At 45.5% G+C, this 10839-nt stretch overlaps 1 non-coding gene across 1 annotated transcript; it reads right to left on the bottom strand.

The window, feature by feature from the left end:
* Positions 1-2448: 2448 nt before the first annotated feature.
* Trnar-gcg (transfer RNA arginine (anticodon GCG)) lies at positions 2449-2522 on the bottom strand. The gene has a single exon. It is a non-coding gene; the product is annotated as a tRNA-Arg (tRNA).
* Between the last annotated feature and the right edge of the window lie 8317 nt (positions 2523-10839).

Consider the following 10839-nt stretch of genomic DNA (forward strand, 5'->3'; position numbering starts at 1 on the left):
GCTGACAGTTAAAAATAACTCATAGACACACACACACACACACACACACACACACACACAACACACACACACACACACACACACCACAACAATGTCTTTCCAAAAACAAAACCGAAAGACCACACAAGCTATTGCAACCTACTCTTATCTCTCGTCTCTCTTCCTGGGTACAATGGTACCTAAGACTTACATTCAAATGCTTACATTTCCATGCTACCCACATTGTCAAAATACCAATAATTATTCAAAACAAATGTTAACTACTACCTAACTTCATTTCAGACCCACACCCATTATTATACACACATTTCACATTTAAACCATTAGTCGGCCACCTGTCGATATTTATCGACTAAGTTCCTTGTGTTCTTTGCGTCGTGAGTAGGCCATCCGTACAACTGTCGCTGGGCAATAGACTTAGGTCACTGCACTGCAGCAATAAGGGACTGCATGAAGAACTAAACTTGAGATGCAGAACGGGGACGGCGAAGGGAGGGGAGAGGGGGGCCGGGGGGGGGGGGGTGAGCGGAAGGAGATGAGATGGGGGATTTAATAATAATCCAACACACACACTTTTACGCAAGAACAAGCCGGTGAGTGATTGGTCGGAGTGAAATGTGATCAAAGGGACCTTATCTTCCCGTTTTCTTTTCGCGCTCGACAAGACGCTCGGTGTTGTCTGAAGAAATTGAACAACAGCAAGCCCCTATTTACGTCACGGCCACCCAAGCGTGAAGAATGCGCCTCCATATTCCGGTGTTGAAAGAATAAAGTATCCGCAAGGAAAAAGAGTCCAAAGGTACTACGTTCCTGGGAACACTATTCCCACCGGGACTATTTTTTCCTCGGACAGTTAATGCGCTTCCGTAATCCGGTGTAAAAGAAACAAAATGTTCGCGAGGGAAAAGCGGAGTCCTCAAGTATTACGTTCCTATAGTCCACCCCGGAACTACTTTTTCCGCGGACGGTGTAAATGCGCCTCCGTATTCCGGTGTAAAAGGAAGAAAGTGTCCGCGAAGAAAAAAGAGTCCTAAAGTATTACGGTCCTAAAAAGATTGTTCACACCGGGACTACTTTTTCCTCGGACCGTAAATGCGCCTTCCTATTCCGGTGTAAAAGGAACAAACTCTGTGTCTGCAAGAAAACAAGTGTCCTAAAGTATTACCTTCCCATGAATAATAGTCCATCCCGGGACTATTTTTTTCCTCGGACGGAAAGTCATAGCGGCGGACTTTGAAACATGGGGACACTTCATCCTTCCATAACCGCCCTGATATGGTCCTTCGTGGTCGGCTAGGCGTTAAGCAAACAAACAAATAAACAAACAAACCCTTCCATACGGGCACTTTTCCTTTCTTTCCCTTTTTCCTCTCGATTCTTTTCACTTTTACTGAGTCAAGTTTAGTCTTGACTAAGGCACTACGTTTGCATGCGTCGAAGATACGAGCTCTCCCGTTTCACTGAGTCTTCGGGTTTAGGCTAGCAAAGCCTTGGTACTTATAGTCTGCGTGTTGGCTGTTTTTGTTGGTGATCATCTGTTAGTTTCAGGCGAACATATTGACTGAATGTTTTTATATCACTTCACGCGGCTTGTTATTCTCCGCCACGCATGTCATTTTTTCATCTGGCCTTCTTTCAGCTGGCCTTCTTTCATCTGGCCTTCTTTCAGCTGCTTTCTTCCTTTCTTTTTTTTTTTTTTGTTGTTTTTTGTCCTTACACCTGTTCCTTGTTCCGGTGTACTGTCACGCCGCCCCGTCCCTTCATTCGCTGCTCCATCCACATCTGAATTTCGTTCCGCTGCCAGACCTGTCGATTTTACAGACGCTCCTCGGAAGTTGACACTGCACTTCTGCTGAGTCACTTCGACGGTGTTCAGTAGTGGGTCTGTCCCGAGCTAACGGACGCAGCCCACTACTGTACCTACTATGCCCCCTACTAACGACATTGACTGCTAAGTCGCGGAGCCAGACTAAGTGAGCGTCCGAGAGCAGACCGCCACCACGTCCCTCCGTCGACCCCCCAGAACGTCACACGTTGAAGACTGACAGCAGAAGTACTAAGTATTCAGGGAAGGATCGAACAGGAACACTGAGACCAAGGTCACCATGAGAGCTCCGGGCATGAAGGGCCACAAGAGCAAGGACATTTTATAATTTTGGATGATTAATGAGATGAGGATGATTATAATGATGATGCTATGGATTTCCAATTTGGTTTGAGACTACGTGACAGGGCAGCACTCTACGCTTACTGTCATAATATATCCTGGTGTCAACCAGGCCCGAGAACTGCCGCACCTGCGGTGTTGGTCAGGTATACAGAACCTGAGCACCCTCAAAGTCGCATTCGTTAAGTGAATGACACTCGGCTGTGTGATTCCAGCCTTCCCATAGGAACCATAGCACTTCCACTCTGGGTAGGAGCCGACCGTAGCCCGAAAAACCCACATGACCCTGATGGGATTCGAACCCACGACCTCCCGGCCCGCAGCCCGATGCGCTAACCACTGCGCCACGGGGGCCGGTCCTTTCTCCCTTTTTACACCCCCGGTATAGGGGTGTGTATAGGATTCGGTCGATGTGTTTGTTTGTTTGTTTGTTTGTGTGTTTGTGTGTTTGTGTTCGCATATAGATCTCAAGAATGAACGGACCGATCGTCACCAAACTTGGTGAACAGGTTCTATACATTCCTGAGACGGTCCTTACAAAAATTGGGACCAGTCAAACACACGGTTAGGGAGTTATTGGTGGATTAAGATTCTAAAAGGACTTATAGAAGGACATATTAATGGTCAAAGGGAAATAACCTTCTCAGTTGGTGGCAGTGAGAATGGTAAGGACGGGGGTGTTTTTCCTACCTCGGAGGAATTTCTTTTTTTTTTGGCGCTCACACACACACACACACACACACACGCACGCACGCACGCACGCACGCACGCACGCACGCACGCACGCACGCACACACACACACTGACACACACACACACACACACGCACGCACACACACTCACGAACGCACGCACACACACACACACATACACACGCTCACACACACACACACACACACACACACGCACGAACGCACACACACACACTGACACACACACACACACATACACACACGCACGCACACACACTCACGAACGCACGCACACACACATACACACGCTCACACACACACACACACGCACACACACGCACGAACACACACACACACACACACACACACACACACACACACGCACGCACGCACGCACACACACACTGACACACACACACACACGCACGCACACACACGCACGAACTCACGCACACACACACACACACACACACACACACGCTCACACACACACACACACACACACACACACGCTCACACACACACACACACCCAGACACACACACAAACACACACACATACACACACACACATTCACTCACACACACACACACACACACACACAAAAACACAACCACACACACACACAAACACACACACAAACACACACAGTTTTTCAAACACTTTTGCAGGCTGACAGCGTCACATTAACTTGACCGAAGGTAACAGGACCGACACGTCAAGAAAAGCTGCGCTGTTTCATGTCTAATGTAAAATCAATTTTAAAACCTCTCCCGCAGGACTCATACATAGCTGTGTGGAGCTGATACTAAAAGGTCTTTTGTCTTTTTTTGTGCTTTGAAAACTTTTGATGTTGGCGCGCTGTGACTGGTTCGAATGCAAATTAGTCTCGCTAGTTCCAACCCGCCTCAGTGGTACATTTGATTACAGTGTGGTTTGTAGTTGGCGTATGAATACATGAATTCGTGATTGTGTGTTGAAAGTGAACACACCAGTTAAAGGCACAGTGCAGCTCACAGCCTTCGTTTTGTGTTTTTGTTGCTGCAACTGAGTGCATTTACAGTTCAAAAATCCTCCTATGGTAGTAAAACAAACCCAAAACTACCCAACGACGACATAATTATGTGAAGCTCGACAGTTTCTTGTTCACGCAAGAGCATAAATTAACCTAGTTATTACGTGGTGTTTGGTCGGAGTTCGATTCAACTGAGTGATTCCGGCCTCCATTTTGTTTTACACAAACTCATGATGACGTCTGACATAGTTTGCTAGTGACGTGTCTTTTTGTGCATGATGTGGTGATCTACCTGATCTAAATTTAGATCCAAAAATAGGCCAAGACCAGCCGGGTCCGAGTACGAAATTAATTCGTAAAAAAATCGCAGTTCTTGACTCTTTGGGTGCAAGTCAATGAAACTTGGTAGTTCTTCTAACGGATAGCTGCCTGAGGTATGACTAAAAGCCCCAGGGGCTCCGTGCTCCTGGATTTGACAAGTTCAGTACCTTTAACAGTTTCGGCGTTTACATGGAACGAAGAAGGAAAGCGGAAGAGGAAGAAGTACAAACACACTGACTCGCAAAAACGATCTGCGCACGCGTTCAAATCAAAGGGGGAGGGGGGGTGGATCGCGTGTCTGTGTGCCCAATGCAGTCCTTAGAACCTTTACACTCTTTCTTCGAACAATCCAAAGCAACTTCAGGGCTGGAAGACTACAAAATTGCACTTTCTGCCGACTAAATCTACGCTTTCTCAAATCAACCGGAACAGGAAGAAGAAGAACAAACTCTCGAAAAAACGATCTGCGGATGCGCATTTTCTCCCCCCAAAAAAGGAAACCGGAAGAGGAAGAAAAAGCAAAAAAATGCTCGTACAAAAAGATGTGCGCATGTACGAATCTAAAATGGCCGCGGAACTGTTTATCGGTGTATGATGCTGTGTTGGGTATAGCTCAGTGGACTTGTGGTCGAAAGGTCGCTGGTTCGAATCCGGGCCGGGACGGACACGGGTCAACTTTATGTGCAGACCCGGAGACGGTATCCACCTCCCACCCCCGTGTCACCACAGTGGCACGTAAAAGACCTCGGTCATTCTGCCATAAGTGCAGATGGCTGATACCACCTAAACACGCATACACTTGTGTATCTCATCTAAAGTCGGGTTAAAACCCGGGAACATGCCCTTAATGACTTTGCCGTGAAGGCGTAAAACTTGAATTTCTCTAACAGACTTGGGAACTAGGATGTTTTTTCGCCAAGAAGTTTCATCTTGTGTTCATGATTGTTCTTGTGTAAGTTGAACTATGGGAGTAATAGGATTTATATTATTATCTGCGTTCGATACTCGGTCGAACTCAAAAACAGAAAATGTGATGAAGGGTCCTCCGAGGAGCTAAGAAGTCAAGAAACGCCTTTTTTTCAGAACGGGTGCGGTAACGTGTACGTATAACGTCATCAAATCTGGCATTTACGTCACGAGTTTGCTGAGTTCTACACGTCATGCTTGCTTTCACGACGTTGAAAATGGATTCTGGAGAACGATCGTGCTAAAGACGAATGCGTTTGTTTCTAAATTTTCTCCGTCTGTGCAATGTCAGCATAAATTATCATGAAAAGGGGCGTGGTAAACAATAGCGGAATTGTATATATGCTGTTTCCAGGAAATACAAGAAATTCCTCCGAGGTAGGAAAAACACCCCCGTCCTTACCATTCTCACTGCCACCAACTGGGAAGGTTATTTCCCTTTGACCATTAATATGTCCCTCTATAAGTCCTTGTAGAATCTTAATCCACCAATAACTCCCTAACCGTGTGTTTGACTGGTCCCAATTTTTGTAAGGACCGTCTCAGGAATGTATAGAACCTGTTCACCAAGTTTGGTGACGATCGGTCCGTTCATTCTTGAGATCTATATGCGAACACAAACACACAAACAAACAAACACATCGACCGAATCCTATACACACCCCTAGAAAAAGGTGTGGGTGGATTTATTTGCACCGAAGAGAGCAGGCGTTCCCGCTCGTTTCAGTCAAGAGTGAATCGTGCAATTTTCCAAATATTACTAATTCCACAGCAGTTTCAGACACAGATGTGTTGGGTATATAAAAAAGCACGGCAGTGACTGAGAAGTATTAGATTTAAGCTCGGGCGAGCTTTCATTCATAACACTGTCTGCGATTAGAGATCGTCTGCAACACGTTGCAATTCCAGGTGTGGTGAATCTGGACCAGATTAGATTTCGATCGCGAACAAATGATCGAAGCTGTCTTTAAGTGTTTTTTCATAATGATGATTTCCGGCCTACACACCCACACACACACACACACACCCACACAAACACACTGACACGCCCGCACGCGCACACCTCACCTGCACACCGCACACCGCACACACACACTGCCACCCCGACACACACACACCCACACTGACACACACATACACACACACACTGACACACACACACATACACACACACACACACACATACACACACACACAAACACACCACCACCACCACCCCACCCTCACACACACACACATTTCCATGAACAACCCCCAACACACACACCCCCACCCCGACAACCAGCCCAAACCAACTGTATCAGCACGTGCAGCATGTACACAGGGAGCAAGACGGAGCTGTGACGATGGAGGTCGATTTTACTCCAAGCCAGCAGAGTGTGTCTCGCCTTATCTCCCGTGCTGGGCCTGTCACTGCAGCCTGTTGGAGGCAAACACTTCTCTCTCATCTGGGTCTTCTCCATAGACCGACCCGCCCACTATCTTCTATCGGCCGCTAGATTGATGGAGTCGAATTCGACCACTGGAATTGATGGAGTCGAATTCGACCACTGGAAGTCTCTCCGTGTAGACTTCGCCGTTGACTCTCTTTTTTTCCCTATATATATATATACTAGATGATTACCCGCTTCGCCGGGTACCGGCTTCGCCGGGAAGAAGTAGAGCCGAATACCGGCGCACGAAGGAAAGGAGATAAACGCGCAAAACACTGGAGACCTTCTAAAAATAGTAACGTACAGTGACCTTCTAAAAATAGTAACGTAGTAACGGGAATATGGATTGACGCCACACGGAGGAAGGGAGATAATCGCGGCTGAAAACACTGGAGAAGATAAGGAAGAGTTACTGGTAGTGGATCCCGAAGACAACAAAAACAAAAACAAAAAAAATCGGTTCAGCGCGCACAGCGCACACCGCTGAGAGCACGTGTTGAAATATCTCATCGATGAGGTTGTGTCCGGGGTGTAGCTGAATACGGTGTGTCCAAATTTGAAAAAGATCCACCGAGAACTTTGGCCGTGCATCGCGAACAGACAGACAGACAGACAGACAGACAGACAGACACTAGTCGTATATATATATATATAGATATATCCCTGTGTGTTGTTCGACGTCACACTGTCTGAATGTCTTCTGTGTCTATTCAAAATATCATCCCTCCCACAATCGCAAGTCACATTTGGCCACTGGAAGTTTCCCTATATAGCCCCGTGTAATGTTCACGGTCAGACTGTTTGAATGTTTGGGTCCTTCTCTGTACACCTACTCCCCCATACACTCTTCCATCACTCTCTCGGCCGCTTGTTGAATGGAGTCGAATTTGATCTGATTGATTGATTGATTGATAATTAGTTTTAACGTCCTCTTAGGACCAATTGGCCTATCTTGGGACAGGTGGAGTTAATATTGCTATATACAGGGTGACCCAAAAAAAGAGTACCCAAACAAAATTGAATAACTTTGTCAATTTTAACTTTTTTTTCTTTCTTTTTGAGGTGAGTCAAGCTAATCCACTGCATGGTTGGATGAAATAAAAGCTGTTCTCACAATGAACTATACTAATGATCAACGGACGTTTTGCATAGAGACCTATTTTCGCACAAAATCATACAGAGATGTGCAAGTACAGTTCCAGAGACACTTCGGTCAGCGCGATTTCTATCTTTGGGGGTTCCTGAAAGACAACATCTACAGGAACAACCCACAGACAATCACAGAACTCAAGAGAGCCATCACAACAACCATTCGCGGAATCTCGCAACAGGAGTGTGTGCGGGTGATTGATAACTTTGCGCGGCGAGTTCAAGTTTGCCTGCAGCGGCGTTTGGAGCATGTTCTGTAGAATGAGCATAACTTTCCTGAAAGACAAGCTAGAACGTTAAAATTTTCTGTGCAAATCATGCAGAGGCTACTTGTGTGTGTAAATAAATTTTATGAAGATTGCTTTATTTTTGTTCAATTTATGACGTTTTGTTTGGGTACTCTTTTTTTTTGGGTCACCCTGTATATATAGCCCCATGTTGGCTTTGTCGTTGAATCTCTTCTCTTCCAATGTGTCTCTGTGTCAGGATCGACGTCACACAGTCTGAATGTCTTTTGTGTCTTCTCTCTATCAACCTTTGCACAATCTTCTCTCTGCAGTTAAATGGATGGGGTCGATTTTGACTACTGGAAGTCTGACTGACTATTAGGGTTTAACGTCCTCTTAGACCAACTGGTCTATATTGGGACAGGTATTGGTAATACGCTGGAGATATGGTGTGATACATTGATTCGAACAAGCCCGCTGCACGGCTGTCTTCTTCGACACACCAGCATTGGGTTTGTCTCGACAAAGTATCGAAATACGATCATGATAATCAGAGACGAGAGATGATGCATGCGTGTCTTCGTGTTTTCCAAGCCCTGAGACTTTCGCTGTGAACGTGGGATCTTTTTCGTGCGCATGTGTGCACACGGGGGTGTTCGGACACCGAAAAAAGTCTGCACAAAGTTGACTCCGAGAAATAAATCTCTCGCCGAACGTTGAGAACGCACTCACGCTGACAGCGACCAACTGGCTACGAAGCCAGCGCGCTACCAACTGAGCTACTTCCCCGCCCACTGGAAGTTTCCCTATATAGCCCCGTGTTGCGGGTGGAAGTGGTCGAGATGATGATGATGATGATGCTGATGATGATGCTGATGATGATGATGATGATGATGATGATGATGATGATGATGATGATGATGATGATGATGATGATGATGATGATGATGATGATGATGATGATGATGATGATGATGATGACGACGATCATGATGATGATATTGCCGGTGGAAGTGATCGAGTTCGCCCCTTTCAGTCTCTGTGCCTAGGGGAGACTGATTCAAGACTGAGCTTGAGACTACCTTGACCCTGACCTTGCTACTTGCTACACAGTGTAATTGCCCGTGAGAGGGTGTGCGGCACTTGTCAAGGAGCTCGAACTAAAGACAAAGCAAAAGCTTTATTTTACTAATACGAATGCAATCAAAAGCGCTAGAAGTCATCGGTTGGCGGTTTTGTTCTTTTTACATTTAGTCAAGTTTTGTTTCTGTTCTACTTATGTTTTGCCATGTTCATATAAAAACACGATAAAACCGTGAAAAGGACGGTATATTAGTGCAGGATATAATTGGTTGTGAGTTAGTAAGTAGAGGTCAGTAAGTTGTGAATTAGAAGGCAAGCATAACATGTTCCGCAGCGTAAGTGACTCGATCTCTACCAAAGGATCTATTTAACATGACGATCTTAAAATCTAAATCGTGTCTACATAACAAAACACCAGCGCGGGGTGCTCGGCATAAGGTTTGTACTCGCCGACGCAATGGCTGCTCCAGACAAAAAGGTCGTTGCGAGACATGCACAATCTTTAAAAAAAATATATCGTGTCCACCCGTAAACATTATTTCATTTCCATTAAGGCGGTCCTTTATTTGAGACATTGCGAAGACAACGCCAAGTCTTTTTACCAAAAACTCAGTGCTAACGCTCGGGGTGGCCAGCTCCGCGAAGTATACTTTGCGTGGTCGACTTCGCCCAGTTAGGGACAGGCTTGAAGTCTCCCAACCTCACAGGACTCGCCGTGCAGTACTGTACACATCGTGGTTTGCATTCAGACTCAGACTCAGACTCAGAACTTTATTACAAAAGGATAAAGGTTTTAGGCAAAGCCTATTCTTCCAACCTGTCCCTTATACAACACATAAAGACAGACGGACATAAAAAATAAAAATTCAATCATATAAGATACAGAATTACATTGTATGGATTGCAACACAATGTGCATTTAAGGAATTATATAGGGAGAACTCAAAAATTACAAAATTACATTGACACAGTTAAACCTTTCATTTTGAGAATTAAGTTGCTCAAATCAGCTACACATCCGTTAACACTAGTACAAAATGTTCAACAAAATAACAATCAAACAAGACATTTCATTCACGAATGATGTGTGAACGTGACTGTCTCTTAAACATTTTCACTGAAGTTGCATTTCTTATCTGTTGGGGGAAGGAGTTCCAGAGAAACGCTCCCGAGAAGGCTAAGCTCGATTTATAGAGGTCTATTCACATTGCGCAAGACAACCAGAACCGCATACTGGTGCCGACCAGTTCTCAATACCGTTTTTAAATATTTGAATCCGGAGGGGGAGGGGGGCGGGGGTACTGCTGTCAGTTAAACTTGTTACGTTTCAGAACCCGAACCCCGTCTTCGCACCCAAAAGTACATGAAAACTTATATTCAAATGAGGGAAAAAAAGTTATGGGATATGACATTAATACAAAGATTGTCATCCCTTGATATGACCTAACTGAAGAACCCGCCATTCAAAATGACTCTCAAAGTCCAACCTAACCTAATAAAGAAGCTGTTTTCTCTCTCTCTCTCTCTCTCTCTCTCTCTCTCTCTCTCTCTCTCTCTCTCTCTCTCTCTCTCTCTCTCTCTCTCTCTCTCTCTCTTTCTCTCTATCTCTCAGTCTCTCTCTCTCAGTCCCTCTCTCTCAGTCTCTCTCTCTTTCTTTCTCTCTCTCTCACACACACACACAGTGACACACACACACACATTGACACACAAACACACACACACACACTGTGACACACACACACACACGCACGCACGCACGCACACACTGACGCACATACAGCATACA

The sequence above is a fragment of the Littorina saxatilis genome, linkage group LG16, assembly GCF_037325665.1.
Source record: "Littorina saxatilis isolate snail1 linkage group LG16, US_GU_Lsax_2.0, whole genome shotgun sequence".
Lineage (NCBI taxonomy): Eukaryota > Metazoa > Mollusca > Gastropoda > Littorinimorpha > Littorinidae > Littorina > Littorina saxatilis.